Below are 16,028 nucleotides of genomic sequence, written 5' to 3'. Positions count from 1 at the left end.
TGTGTGTAGACTGTGCGTAGACTGTGTGTGTGTAGACTGTGTGCAGACTGTGTGTAGACTGTGTGTGTGTAGACTGTGTGTGTGTAGACTGTGTGCAGACTGTGTGTGTGTAGACTGTGTGCAGACTGTGTGTAGACTGTGTGCAGACTGTGTGTGTGTAGACTGTGTGCAGACTGTGTGTAGACTGTGTGTGTGTAGACTGTGTGTGTGTAGACTGTGTGCAGACTGTGTGTAGACTGTGTGTGTGTAGACTGTGTGTGTGTAGACTGTGTGTAGACTGTGTGTGTGCAGACTGTGTGTGTGCAGACTGTGTGTGTGCAGACTGTGTGTGTGTGTGTAGACTGTGTGTGTGTAGACTGTGTGCAGACTGTGTGTAGACTGTGTGTAGACTGTGTGTGTGCAGACTGTGTGTGTGCAGACTGTGTGTGTGTGTGTAGACTGTGTGCAGACTGTGTGCAGACTGTGTGTGTGTAGACTGTGTGTGTGTGTAGACTGTGTGCAGACTGTGTGTGTGTGTAGACTGTGTGTGTGTAGACTGTGTGTGTGCAGACTGTGTGTGTGTAGACTGTGTGTAGACTGTGTGTGTGCAGACTGTGTGTGTGTAGACTGTGTGTGTGCAGACTGTGTGTGTGCAGACTGTGTGTGTGTGTAGACTGTGTGTGTGCAGACTGTGTGTGTGCAGACTGTGTGTGTGTAGACTGTGTGTGTGCAGACTGTGTGTGTGCAGACTGTGTGTGTGTAGACTGTGTGTGTGCAGACTGTGTGTGTGTAGACTGTGTGTGTGCAGACTGTGTGTGTGTAGACTGTGTGTAGACTGTGTGTAGACTGTGTGTGTGCAGACTGTGTGTGTGTAGACTGTGTGTAGACTGTGTGTAGACTGTGTGTGTGCAGACTCTGTGTGTGTAGACTGTGTGTAGACTGTGTGTGTGTAGACTGTGTGTAGACTGTGTGTACATAACCACCGAGCTCATCTGTGTCTGTTCAGTATTTATTTCTTGACACTGTTTGTATTGTTTACAAACAAACCTTCACTTGTATATAGACGTGATGTATGTGGTCAGTGCTGCTGTATATAAATCTATCTATTGACCTATTTTACACCTACTTGTGTTCACATCATAGTTTTGTTTGTTCTGACTGGTCCTGCTGCTCCTGACAGCAGTGGACAGCAGAGGGCAGTCCTCCCCAACAGAACACCTCAGCTTCTCCCTCTTCCTTTGTGTCTTTACTGTTCCTATCCATCTGTCCATCCGTCCATCTGTCCATCCGTCCATCTGTCCATCTGTCCATCTGTCCATCAATCTAAACATCAGAGGCACGCAGACAAGAGCTCACACACACAATTACCAACACACACAAAGACAGACACACTTCACCTCTGTATCTCCTTGCACTTATTGTCAGCATAGTTATATTAGGAACATTCCTGTGTGTGTGTGTGTGTGTGTGTGTGTGTGTGTGTGTGTGTGTGTGTGTGTCTCATACACCTGTTTAGCCATTTCTTTCCTGCCTCTTTAGGGCCTCTTCAATATGTCACTGCTCCTCATCACACTCACCCACACACACACACACACACACACACACACACACACACTCACCCACACACACACACACACACACACACACACACACACACACACACACACGCACACTGGCAGGGGGGCTGCTCCTAATATAACTATGTTAACAATAGCTGTACACAAACACACACACACACTCACATACCACCCCCATTATGTTGATGGGGACACAGCAGGGACAGTTACTGAGTGTTCGCTCTCCTTACACTGGATGATGGTTAAGCCTTGACGAACCGTTGGCAGCACGGGGTCATAAATGAGGTATGAATACAGGATAAATGCAGTATTCTATCAGTAAAAGGTAAAAGAATCAGAAACATGAAGACGTGAGCAGAGGCTGTTTGTCAAATGTTCATTTCGAACATTAAATGAGATGAAACATGAGAGGAGAGCGTTCAGCAGGTGCTGAAAGTGTCTGCCATCGTGAGCAGTTCAAGTGTCCGTAAAAACACCAGAATAACTCTCTGCTCCCCCTCTAATGGTGACTCAAAGGGACGTTCGTGTGCCGCTTGTGATTCAGTAACATGTATTTAAAAGAAACACAATAGAACGTGGAGGCAGGACGACTTGACATTTCACTGTGGGTAATTAGAAGTGGACGGTTTTCTGCCACAGACAGCCGAGCGGGACCAGACATCACCGACCAACACGAGCAGACAGGAACACTCAGAGCGGCAACCTGATGGCACTAACTTCCAAACACAAACAACAGCAGCTGATTGTTTATTTATTTGTTGTTCTTTAACTGAGACACGGCCTGGCAGCGCCAACCGAACATAAACTAACCAGCAGACCGTCGTTGGTGTACACGGACCCATGGATGTTTGCATGTGATCGGAGCCCAGAAGCAGAGGAAAACGTCTGTTAACACACGTGTGGTCCAAGTCTACGAGTCTGCTCTTCAGTCTGGACCAAAGTGATGGAGCGTCAGACACGACTCTGTGGTCAGTCGCCCTCGTTGCTCAAAGGTTTACAGGAAATTGACCGTAAACCTGATTAAACTCAGTGATTGTGAGAAGCTCAATTGATGGATTCCTTTGACCTGCTACAAGATTTTACCTTTAGAATCACTAAAATCTGACGATAATCCTATTTCACATCCACCCACTCCCTCCTGCTATGCAGTCTCCATCAGCTCACCTTCCCCTCCCACCTGCTCACCTGCTCACCTGCTCATCAGACCTGTCAGACGAACAGTGGCCCATTTCCACTGATTTCCAGCCTTTTGTCCTTCCTGACCCCTGGACTTTAACTGTTTGGCTTCTGCATCTTTTTAACCACCAACAAACATGAACTTTGTTTGACCTGAGCTGAGCGGAGCTTTTTTTCAGCTCAGTTTTAGCTTAATGTGATTGGCTGCCGATGGTTGCACGGCATAAAAAAAAGACATGATGTCACACTTCTGATGTGGATAATAAATAACCTTTACCAGCGTATCAGAGCAGTGTGACAGTCTGCAGCCTGCTGCTGTGACAAAGTACTAAAAATGGTGAAGAGAGCGGCCAGAAGAAGACCTTCTCCATTTACAAACACAGGTCCAAAAGTATTTTTGGCAGCACCGATTCCACCGGTGCTGGAAAACACACGAAGGTGCTGTTGTTTTGTAGCAGCTGTGTGTTGAGACAGTTTCATTGAATAAGAAGAAACTCGTATTAGATCAGTGGTGTTACAGGCAAACATGTTAAGGAGCATGCGATCAGATGCAGAGCTAGTCCAAGTTAACATGACGACTGAGGGTGATGTGAGCACTAAACAGAAGCCGAACTTTCAGGAAGCAAAACAGACAGATGAGCAGCAGGCAAGCAGGTGAAAAAGGGAACTTTACTGGAGGTGACATGAGGAGCAGCTCACAGGCCGCGACGGTCAAACAGATCCGAGGAGGGCACGACAGGCGAGCAGGTCGGCTTCGGCCGCAGATGGCTGAGAAGTGACGCCGTCGAAGCAACGCCAGCAGTCTGGTACTGACCAGGTGAGCAGGTGGAGGACATGCAGGAGCTTTGGGCCTGAGTGGACATTATTCTAACATGACTTTCAGAAATGTGTTTGGACGTCATCAGCTTAAGACTGCGTGCTTGAGATCCTGCAGACCCTTGAAAACGGTGCCAGTCAGCTGCATCATGGTTGAAAATAAAAAAGGTGCTGGAGTGACTCCCACCCACCTCCCTGCCTTTAATTACCTCGCATCCACTCTAGATGGCAGCAGGTGAGGAGAGATGCTGACGGCTGGCAGCTCCAGCTTTGAATATGGAAATATGCTCGACTAATCTGAGCTCTGCATTTCACACAGCGGACTTGGCAACAGGAGAGCAAATCTGCACAGCATGCTGAAGCTTTACGTGCTGTTACCCTGAGCGAGAGCTGCCAGCATCTCTGGACCAGCTGTAATCACAGGACTCCAGTCCGCGCGCGGCTTCTCATTTCCTGCGTTATTTCTGTAGTTTGAAATTATTCTTCAGCCAAAAAAAGAGAGAAAAACGGCCTCTAATCAAACTGCTTCCCATCCCGACAGACTGTAGCCGCTTTAGACACTAACTGCCTTATTTCCTGTGACAATCAATCCCACTGCTTCTAATTGGATGGGGTGGCACCCCCCCTCCTCCTCCTCTCCTCTCCGGGTTATTGTCACTGACAGTCGGATTATTCCCGCACAGTAGCAGCCTGCTCCCTCTCATCCTCCCTCTCTCCGTCCGACAATGCGGGCACCAACTAAGGATTTATAATTTCTTCATCCACTCTGCATCGTGTCCTCCTCTTCCTCACGGTAAGAGAATCTCTGCTGCCGATCACATCGTGTCCGCTCAGACATGTTTTTGTGCTGTGTGTGTGTGCGTGCGTGCGTGTGAACCCTGTGCACGGCAGATAAAGCGCAGGGTTGTTGGAGCAGCGGTGTTGGAAAGTGTTGTCGCGTTGCTGCTGTTGTCAGTGTGCTTTAACGCGGTGACTGAAGGCTGCTGGAAGGGCGACTGTGTGACTCGAACTTCGGCTGAACTGAGCTCTCCGCAGCCGGATCACAGGCGGCGAGTCCTGATCGCACTGACCGAATGCTGCTGGTTAAAGCCGCGACGTGCGCGCCGCGCTGCCGCTCGGAGCCGCCGGTTGTTCGGCGGAGTGCCACGGGGAGCCGACGCTGCGCGGACCGGGCAGCGGTGTGCTCGTGGCGCAGCGCAGGAGCGAACGTTTCCCAGCTGACGCTCGTTAAACGCTCAGTTTTGTCCCGGAGAGGCTGGAGGGGACGCGGCGTGTGGGAACGAAACAGAGCGGGAGATTTTTTATTCCAATTAGAAACTGAGTCACGCAGAAATTACTCTCCTCAGAATTCCTCCCGCTGAAGTAACTCGAGCCCCCCCGACCCCCGCAGGCTGTCGGGACCTTACGGCACTTCTGCTTCCACCACCACCACCCGCAGCATTAACCCCCCCAGCCAGAATCTGGGTGGCATATGGCTCCGTGGTCCCCAACGCTCACAGATGTTCAGCCGTTACATCAGCAGCCTAGTTTGGAGACAGAAGACACTCAGACCACAGTCTACCTTCTGGCTGTGTGCGCGCGCGCGTGTGTGTGCGCAGGGTGGGGGTGTTGGTGTCTTCATGGCAAAGTGTGGCTCAGTAATTGGAAAGGTCTGATCGCCTTGTGTTCTCACTAGAGGGCTATAATACTCAGCTGAAGGTAATCCTGTGAAAAAGAGGCGCTGCATTTCAGCAGCATACTATGCAAATCTCAGTCTCTGGAGGAGAAGCAGAATATGAGAAATCATAAAGAACCAATAAGGTTCTCCGGTGGCTCCTCACCTTCCCCGCTCCTGAGCCGTTACAGTAAATCAGCATCTGCTTCCTCACCTGGTCACAGCTTCACCTCCATGAATCTCAAGCAGCATCACAGACTGACGATGCCTTCACAGGCCGTGCGACTTTCAGACGTTTGTAGAGCTGAAACTGTCAGACAAAATGACACCAGAGTGGTTTTCATTCATTACGGTTCCTCTTCACTTCACAGGAGACCTCTTCAGACGTTTACTTCAGATTTGAAACTTATTCAGTTTCATGCGACAGAAAACAAAGATCAGTTCTAGATGATCGAAGGATCGAAGCAGCGCCGCTCTGCAGACCTTACTGAGGTGAACTGTGACTCATTCAGAGTCACGCTGATGTTGGAGCTGCTGTAGTGTGTGTACAGTTAGTCCAGAGGAGAAGAAGAAGAAACCTGTTTCTGTGACCTCTTCTGAGGCCCGAGCCTCAGGTTGGGAACCACAGCTCTGACCTCAGCGCAGAGCAGCGGCTGATCACTCCGGCGTGCTGCTGCTGTTTGGTCGTACAGTCGACGTGACGGAGCTCTTCAAACGATCTGTGCCTGTCTGATCTGATCTGACAGCAGCCTGCTCGTAGCCTCAGTGCTGTTATTGATCGAGCAGAGTTTACGTCCTTTAATGAAGTCCTTCTCAGTTTCATCTTTTAGAAGCTGAGCAGAAACTTTTCAGCATCTCAGAGACCATTAAAATGTTGTTGGTGCAAACCAGTTAACGGACACCAGAAACCTCCCGAACAAAGTCGCTCAGGGCCTCATTAAGAGCTAAAGGACTGTTTCACGTTTTGTCATTTCTGTCTGAAGACGACGCTCAGACACCGACATGCAAACACTCTGTGCTCTCTGTAATTGTTCCTGTTGACAAATCAAGAGGGAATCTGCCATCGAACCAAACTCCCTCATCAAATTAACTCGAAAAACTGTGAACTTTTTCCTTTCAATTCACAAAACAGACAATTTTTTTTAGGGATATTTCAGTGCTGTGACACGAAAGACAAGACGTTCTCTTTATTTCCTTTTAGAATTGGAAAACAAAATAATTAGAAGCATTTTCAAGTGGAAATAAACAACCAAAAAATCTGTTTTTGCTGCAACTAACAATTATTCTCATTACTGATTAATCTGCCACTTGCTGCGTTCTGAGGACATGCTGTTGTCTTCTGATGTCTTTTGTCTGACCAAGAGTCCAAAACCCAAAGATATTCCTTTAATAGTCGATTCCAGAAGCTGGAACCAGAGAATTTTGGCAAAATGCCTGAAACGATTAATCGATTATCATTAAAGCAGTTGGCACTGAGGTGTTTGTGAAGCTGCAGGTGTTGCATGATGAAGGTTACAGCTGCATCTCTGACACGTTTTCGAGGACTAAACTTGGACTGCGATGATCAATCGATTTGTTGTCAGCTGTTAAATGAAGTTTTTTGATAATCAGTTGGTTTGAGTGAAGTTTGAAGAGAAAAAGGTCAAAATTCTCTGATTTCAGCTTAAATGTGAATATTTTCTGACATCTTCACTCCTCCGTGACAGGAAACTGAATGTCTTTGGCTTGTGGACAAATCAAAACATTTGAGGACGTCATTTGAGACACTGATCGATGTTTCTCCGATTTCTAAATCAAACAGCTAATGGATGAAACATTGGAGCTGCTCCTCGTTAGCTGCAGCCTCAGACTGAAGCCGCTCTGCCGGCCTGTCACTGCTTCCTTCATGAAACCATACTGCGCACTCTAAGGTGAAGCATGCTTCACCCTCGGCGTGCTGCATCCACTCAGCCAGTAACTCAGCGAAACATCACAAGCTGCATATCAACCAGCCACATCAAACAGGCCGGTGACGGCGCCCCCGCCATCCTCCGCGAGATGAGCTTTAAAAAGAAGAGTTTAATCTGGGCTCTGTTGTCGGGTTGGTGGGCTGATTGAAGCGCGGGGAGGACCACACGTATGTGTGTGTGCGTGTGTGTGTGTGAGGGAGAGGAGGGGGGTGGGAGTTTTAGGAAGCATACTTACATTTCAAAGTAATGGTCTATTTATAGGGCGGGCGAGCGAGCGAGCGAGCAGCGGCGCAGCGGAGAGCGAGGAAAGAGCGTCCAGCGCCTATGGCCTGTTGTTAGCATCGAGGAATGCACCGGGGTTGCTGTGATAAGGACGGAGCCGAGGCTCGTTAGAGACACGCTACACACACACGAGAGGCCGAGTGGCAACACACACAGTTTCATTTCCACAGTATGGATGCAGCACACACACACACACACACACACACACACACACACACACACACACACACGTGCATGCTGGGATTGATGCTAATTTGTGCTGTTTACATCAACACTTCTGAGTTGAGAGATGATGGAGCCTCTCAGCTGCCTCGCTGGGGAAGTGTGGCTAATCGCAGATGGCCGATTTCACGTATGCGTGTTCGCCTCAGCGTGTGTGCGGAACCAATCGTGGACAGCAGGCTCTTTTTTTAGAAACTTGTGTGTGTTCACACTCATGTATGTGATCATCAAAGGCTCAGATATTGATCGCAGCCCGGCATGCGTGCAGCAGTGGCCCGAGGCTAACTGTGTGACTTCTTGGATGCTAAACAAATTAGCCGGGCCTGTTTTGTGTATGCTGAGCGCGAACGAGCCTGGACGAAGTCAAACCTGCTGCATGTGTGAGTGTTTGAAATGTCAGGGACGCCTGCCGGCCTCCACGAAGATGAAGACGAAGACGACGGCCCCGAGGAGCCGCATGAAAGCTGGTGATCCCTTCATTGATTCCATGATTAAATCCACTTGAGAGGCAGATGGAGAGGAAGCTCCGAGGACAACAATGTTTACCAGTAAGAACGTCTCAGACTGTTTGTCCTGCAGGAACAAACAACAACAACAACATTTCCATCGTGTGAGAATCACCTGAGAACATCACGGTTTGCTCTCTCCAGCCTGAACTTCACTGCTTTGCTTCACTCTCAGAGAATCGTTCCAGCAGCAGCAGGCAAATGTTTTCAGTGTAAAAGTGTAAAATATATTTTCATAACGGGAGAAATGTCATATTTCATCTACATTGAGACTTCGCTCATCGCCAGTCTGCATAATATTTAACGATTCTTCATAATTCTTCATTATAGGATGCAGAGCGTGTGCTAATTTAAAATAACGAGGTGTTTTAATACAGATTAGTTTTTAAGACGCGTCATTAAATCAGATTTTATTTTCAGTATCAGTTTTGGTTTCTGTTGTTAGACCGGAAACTCTGAAAAACTCTCAGACTGAGACAGACTCCATGTTTCTAATGAGGCTGGGGGCACCGCGGGGGTCCAGCAGGAAATGCTTACAGTTTTTATCTTTTCTCCACTTACAGAAACAAGTGAAATTCAGCCTTCAGACGAGCAAAGCTCAACAGTCTTGTGGGGGAACGATGAGACTTTAAATCAAACATCTGTTTGTTGTCTGAACACAAACTTCCTCAGGACCAACGACGCTCCACGTTTGGGTGCTTGACGTTTTATTTGACTTTATTTCCAGTCTTTCATTCCATCTATCAGTTCATCTCGAACATCTGGCTTCGCGTCTGTACCCTGCAAACTCTCTTGTGACTATGAAGTCCTCTGTTGCTGCAGACTTTAATGGCTTTCACTCTTCTTTCAGCTGACTGTCTTCAAAGCCATGGCCATGGTACGGAAGCCCATAAGGGACTATATCAGCATGATAATGCAAACTGGAAAATGAAAATCTAATGGCGCAATACCATTAAAATCTCCCATTTGTGCATGTGTTATTTGGTAAAAATTAAAATGCAATCATCCACTTTGCATTCCCATTTTCACATGCATCAGGTGTTCGACGACGAAAAGATGTTTGACATTTCATTTTCTAAAGTGGACAATGTTCAAATGAACTCAGGTGGATCTGTCAGTCCTCTCATCAAGGCGGGTCTTCAGCGAGAACGTCACTTCCTCTGTGTAGTTCCTTCCAGTTTGATGCTGCAGCACGAATGTCTGCACAAACGTTCATTACAAGTTACACAATGTCTTCTTTCTGCTTGTCTGGAAGTTTGCCAAAAGTCATTATGAAGCGTTTCATCACACAGACTCGCAAACAATGAGCTGAAAATAGATCAAACAGCTTCAGACGGAGGTATTGATTCTTAATGAGCTCTGCATCGTTTCACAACACGCGGCGTTATTTTACTCAGTGTTACTACGAAGATTCTGCTTCAGGAGCTTTATCACAGCTGCTGAGTGGAATCAGGGTTGTGCATGGCGTTAATGGCCTCAGTGTTGTGTTCAGGTGCGCGTCAGTCGCCGGCTGAACGTAGACACTCTGCAGCTGCAGTTCAGTTAAAGTTAAACGCTTTCAGCTTTAAAAGTGGGCTAACGTGCTTCACTTTGTGCTTTACGACGTCAGCTTGTTCCACGTCACATGTGAGAGAAGACAGAGGACACAGAGACATTAAACACTGTGTTCACGCAGGATCAGCTGATTTCAACAGCCACGCAGGGACAAACCTCTTTGAGCAGATGTCCCAGATGCATTCTGGGAGATGAAGAATATGAGTTCTAACCAGCGACAAAATGCAAGACTAACACAAGTCGTCCTGTTCCACCAACAAACACGCAGAACAAAGAACCTGTGAGCTGATGCGACGTAGCATCAATGCAGCACGACGCTGAGCGCAGACCTGCAGCTAACGTCCAGCCTTCAGCGGAACAATGGACGCATTGTTCACGGCGGCACAGCAACGGAAAACAAAATATTTTCCACGAGATGTCCTCTTACATAAGCTGTCCTTTTTCTGTCTTCTTCATGTTCTCTCTCTTGTTTTCTCTCTTCCTCACAGAAATTGAGGTCAGTGTTAATTGAAATTCAGACACCTATTAATTAGTGAGAGGTTTCTTTCTGCCTCTCCGTCTCCTTTCCTGCCGTCTGTCTCTGTCTGTTTTCTGTCTCTTCTTTCTCTGTGACTCTTGACGCGGTTTCATAACTCTCTCTCTCTTTTCACCATGTCATTCCTTCCCTCCATCCTGTCTTTGCCTCACTCTCGAGCCTCTCTCGATGACGCCGCAGTCGCGTCGCCGCTCCATCGAGCTGCTTTGCTTGACGTCTGTACATGCAGCTTTAAACAGCCGCCGTCTTCAGGGACGCTCTCGTGTCGTCCTCCTCAGAGATGGAGTTGGCCGTGGATGAGTCCAGCCATGCACAGCTCCACGTTCTCAAGCTGCGATCTGCTGATTCTTTATTAGACAGCCAGGCGGCTTGCTGTCAGGCAATTTGTTAATTAAAGGAACTTGGGTGGACTGAAGACTGCAGGCGAGTAACAGGAAACACTGATGGTCTTGTTGGCTCTGCAGATGAAGCTGTGTAACCTGCGTCCGTGTTGACTTCCTGTTTGTCTTGCTGTTGTTTTAAAGCTACAGGAAGCTCAGGATTTGGAACTTGGGAGGTTTTAATTATGAATGCAGCCTCTCCTCTCAGAGAAATGCCACCAATTGCTAGAAACTGCCTCTGCATTGTTTTTTTGTTTTTTTTTTAGCAAAACTGTCTCATTCATGTTCCCTGGCTCCTGGTTTTGAGCCTGTTTGGGTCCCTGAAGGGGCCGCGGCTTGTGCTGGGCGTCCAGTTTGATTGACAGTCATCAATCTTGTCTAATTGGAGCTGACAGGAGGTGACTTGCTGTGACTCTTACAGGTGAGTCGTTTAAAACAGGTAGTTTGAGCAGATCTTGACGCCTCTGTTGTCGGGTTTTATGGAGCTCAGCTGTGGGCGACTTTTTTACAAATTAATTGTGAGATGACAGTGATATATATTTGCTGCATAATGTACGAGTGCAGCTGCTGGGACACAGATTAGCATGAAACAGCTGATTGGCTCAGTGACTCGTCCCTCTGTCTCTCTGCTGCTCTGTTAAACTCAAGCAGAGACTGAGTTTTGTCACTTTGTGCGCTTGTTAAGTGGATTTGTGTGTTGATTCTGTTTTCCCTGCAGCTCTGATCTGCTGACTGTCCGCTCACTAACAGCTTCTTCCACTCGTCCGCTTTAAGAAATAAACTGTTTTTTCATAGACCTGTAAAGCACTAATATAATGAGGTACAAATGGGAGACTGTGAAAATGGAGACGATGTTGAAAAGGCTCATTTTACCATCTGTCCATTTATTTGAGCTTGTGAAAACAGGGCATGATGAAGCCAAGTTCATGAGCAGCTGTTAATTATCAGGAGGAATTTGTTCTTCCAGCAGATTTTCCACAGATCGTCCATAACAACAGACGTCTTTTTGTTTTAACCAACAAACTCCAAAAAATTCAATGTAAAATCTGAAACATTTGCCATCATTAGCCTCTAACTGAGTCCTCAGAGTCACAGCTGTGTATTTGTACCTAAAACAAGACGTGAGCTTTGCTGTGGCTTCGGGCTCGTCAGCACGCCGTGCATGACCATCTGCAGTTAGCTTTAAACGCCTCGTGATTGGCTGCTGCGTGTGAAGTCGCCCTGTGGAAATGCATCCGCTGCTTTTCCTGCTACATGGAATGTGTGTTGTGAGATCTTGATATCTTTGACGTACGTGTCATCATCTCTTCATTCTTCCTTCTTTCTAGTGCGAGGAAGGTGTGATAGAAGCTTTTCAAGTATCAGATTTCCTGAAAAGCTTGTGACGATGTTTTTGTGGCCTCTCTGAGCTCCGGCGGCTGCAGGTCTCAGTCCAGGCGAGCTTTGAGTGAACCACCTGCCTCGGTCTTGACAAAGAGACTTTTGAGGGCATTGACTGGATGTACGGTCACTAATGGATGTGGAGACTCGATGGCAGTGTGCTGCGTACAACAGCAGGCTTCATAAAAATACTGTGAGACGAGCGTCCTCTGATGTGTGCTTGAGTGGAAGCGAGGGAGCTGAACCTGTGAGCTGCTGAGCCTGAAGGAAGGCCATGAGAGTGGAAGAGAGCCTCTTATCCTAATGCACTTAAAGTCTCCAGAGGAAGCCAGAGAGAAGAGGCTGAGACGAGAGAGGCGGGAGGCAGACCGACAAAAGAGCAGCAAGCTCGTTTTGCATTGAGGCGTGTGTGGGGGGGGTGATGGGGGGTGAGACGGATGAGTGTGAGAGTGAAGGTGGTGGTGAGCCATCAGATAGTGGAGGTTGGAGGTTAATAACTCGCTGTGGTGAACGGTGCAGGTCACGATGTGCGACGTTAAGATGTAATCCACGTCGAGGGGGAGGGTCTGCATCACAGCCTCACAGCACGTCCTCCATCCTTCCTCCACCCAAATATTCAGCTGGAACAGGAGAAGATTGCTCATCCGTCAGTGAAAGTTTGTGGTGTTAAAGCAGAAAATAGTTTCTCTCTAAAGATCCCTGCAGACTGATCTGGACTTCTTTCTCTGGGGGACGTGGAGTTACTTTAACATCCTGCTGGTCGGTGATTTTCACCCCCACCACCACCACCACGGTCAGAATTAGCATATTTACCCTCCTGTCACTTTAATCGATGTTTAGACGTCTTCTGGATGTCTGAAGAGCTGCTTGTCCTTCACTTTATTTTTTAATCAACTCAGATTGTCAAATGTGACTCCGAACATGAAGAAGAATCAGTGTGAGGTGTGATGTCAGCTGCAGGTAGCAGGTCACGGCGAGAGGGGCCGGGGCTTTGGCGAAGCCCACGCCGTGGACAGCGGGCCCTGCAAGGCGTGAGTTATCGCAGGTCAGCTGACTTCTTCTGCTGCCAATCAAAGCTGTGGGTTTGGTGGGAGGGGCTTAGCAGAGAGAGAGGCGGCTGGTTTTCCATTGTGGTCGTTCAGGTGTTGCATCCTGCAGGTTTAAGAGTCTGAATCAGTTTTCAGCAGCTTCTGTTTGTCACAGACTCACAGATGTACAGACGACCTCACTGGATCACTTTGATACTGAAGGAAACTTAAAAACTGCCTGTATTTAATGATTTCTGAGTGGATTTATGGACGTTTATCTGCTACACACACCAGAGGAGAGAAAACTGAGTCGGACTGCCCTCATGGAGATTAAGAACAAACGTATGTGGATCTTATCTGGAGTGACCTGATGGTCTGAAGGTGACGGCACAGACACACGAGCGTCCTCTGTCTCCCGTCTGTCCCCTCGCTGTGCTATCTAATACATATACAAAACGCTTTTACATCTGTGTTGTCAACAAACTCACTTTCCAAATCAAATCTGGAGAATTCCGCCTCCAGTCACATTTCACATCTCATGAATGCAGCCAATGGAAAGACGTGAACGGAGGCAGATTTGCTCTGTGAGCCGTAAATTGAGGCAGACACATATCTGCTTTAGCTGAAAACGTTTCAATGGGATGTTTGTGATTCTTCTGAGCTGCATGAACGTACAGAGAGAAAAGTCTGGAGGAAAATAAGATGAGCTGGAGGTATCAGCGTGTTGACGCTCTGAGACTCGACCATCGACCGCTTGTGGTCAAAGGCAAACACTGAGAATTGATTGCAGCAGTCAAAGCAGCTAAAAATGTTCTTCTTTGTATCTGAAAGCAGCTTGATCGCTATCTCGGAGCCACAGTGACGATGCGACTCGGATAAAAGCTCCTCTGTGGCTGCTGCTTCTCCTCCGCACTGCTCAACAAGCCGATTGATACCACACGAGTGAGACTGTAATTAAGGCCGCTTCGCAGTGAGAATCAACATTTCAACAACATTTTTCATTCACCGCAGTGAAAACGGATCTGTTGTTTCAGCCGACGCGCTGCAGAGAACACGTTTGAGTGACCTGCACAGTGTGACTCCTGTCCGTCAGCAGAGGAACGTAGTGAGATGTTATGAGCTAGAAAAGACTTTATTAAAGCCACGCTGGGGAAATCCAGCTGTAGCAGCAGCAGAATGAGAAGGAGAGGTAAAAAAAAACAGGACAAATAAAACAAAACAGGCAATAAAAAGAGATAAAGATGAAAGCAACAGCAGATAAAAAGACACAAGATGAAAATCAACTATAGGAGGCTCATGGACATGATACACAGAGAGAGAAAAGAATAAATAATGATGATACCAAACGTTAAACATATTGACTTTGAGCTGTTTTCAGGTCACTTTGTGTCATAAAGGAGCAGAAATGATCACATGGTTGCGGTGGGACGTCAGCGTGTTGGGAGCAGAGCTCGAGTGTGTCATCTGCTGGATGTGGAGCACTTTGAGGCCCTCTGCTCCTTCACGCCGTCATCCACCGTCACAGAGCTCCACAGTTTACCGTCTCTCTGCTCCGGCTCTCGTCAGCAACTCTGAGAGTGTGAAGCTCAGTTTGCGCCTGATTGTCGAGGCGCTCTGTGAAACGGAGCCTTGTTATGAATCTAAGAAGGGCATTTCTTTCTGCGGAGGACGAGGGCACGGCGCATCGAATTAAGCCTGAGCCCCCGCCGTCCCCCTGGAAGACAAACAGCGCCTGTCCTCTCTTACAACAGTGCTGAAGTGATCTTTGTTCGTGTCTTATAGCATGTCGAGGCATAAATGAGGCATTTCCATGTGAAGCGCTGTGTTCTTGTCTCACAGCGGGGGTGAGGAGGGATTTTTGCTGAGACCGTTTGTGTTTTCCTCTGCTTTCGTGCTGCCTTTTTGTCGGGATGAATCCGATTTCACCGCCTGTTTCTGTGTGCGATGCGCTTTGTTTTCTTAAAGAGCTGCATCACGATCATTCCGCACGAGGACGACGAGCAGACGTCGTGTTCGCTCTGCTGAGCTGCTCGTTGTGGTTTGTCCACGTTCTGTATGTTGCAGAAAGCTTTCGTGTTCACGTCTGTCGGTGGACTTCAGACGAGGCTCCACTTTGCCGAGGGTGTTAACAGCCGCACAGTTCCTGAAAAGCGTCCGAGCTGTAAGATCGCCGCTTCTTAAAGTCGACTTTTAGGGAACGGCTGAATCTTTGGGCGTGTTGCAGAAACACTGCGAGTCGGTGTAAACCATCACAGCTGTTTGCAGAGCTGCATTTACATTTCAATTTAAAGAAATCACACACTCTTCCCACTTGTGTTATCTCTGTAAGCAAACATCAAATAGGGCTCCGGTTTATTGGAGGCTCTCGAGTCCCTGCTGCTCGGCCCATAAAGCCAGCCGCGCTCTCCTGTCATCCGCATAATCGAGTTGAACACTAGCATGGCTCTCTCATATCTAATGTAGGACCAGGCAGCCACTCAGGCGCTCACACAGCCGAGAGATCTGGGTCAAAGAGCTCCGGCAAAGAGAGCGAAGGGGACAGCTCGCACTTTTGTTTTTGCCTTTGTGAAATTAATGCAAGTCCAGAAAACATCAATAATGTCAAAATGTGTTTGTTAGAGGGACGGCCTCGCTGCACCGCAACCATCAATCCAGCATTTCCCAACAATTTCGTCCTCAGCTTTGTTGCCTGCAGCCTGTTTGGACTGTCGAGCTGTGACGGAGAGGAGGAGAAGATTGTTTTAGAACAGGAGAAGAAGAATCAACACGAACTGCTTCCTCCGCGTTTAACTGACGCTGAATCATGAGCCGAGCGTTTATATGCTCCTATTCTAAAGAAACACGCTGATCGTATCCCATAATGCAGTGGTTCCCAACCCGGGGTCCGCGCCAAGATCAGAAGAGGAAAAGGTGCCGTGAGATTCGACACAGAAAGCTCCGACCACCATCCCAGCATGCAACAGAACCAGACTGACCAAAACACTAAAACC

At 47.9% G+C, this 16,028-nt stretch overlaps 1 protein-coding gene across 3 annotated transcripts in view; it reads left to right on the top strand.

The window, feature by feature from the left end:
* The first annotated feature begins 3,860 nt into the window (after positions 1–3,860).
* Positions 3,861–16,028, top strand: part of pcbp4 (poly(rC) binding protein 4) — a 108,895-nt gene continuing 96,727 nt past the window's right edge. For all 3 annotated transcript variants that reach the window (XM_076746369.1, XM_076746378.1, XM_076746408.1), the window contains exon 1: positions 3,861–4,341. The gene's annotated coding sequence lies outside the window, so the exon portion shown is untranslated. The remainder of the gene's footprint in view (positions 4,342–16,028) is intronic.

The sequence above is a fragment of the Chaetodon auriga genome, chromosome 2, assembly GCF_051107435.1.
Source record: "Chaetodon auriga isolate fChaAug3 chromosome 2, fChaAug3.hap1, whole genome shotgun sequence".
NCBI classification, from domain to species: Eukaryota; Metazoa; Chordata; class Actinopteri; order Chaetodontiformes; family Chaetodontidae; genus Chaetodon; species Chaetodon auriga.
The sequence above is the reverse complement of the archived record's forward strand: the minus strand, read 5'-3'. Positions and strand labels throughout refer to the sequence as shown.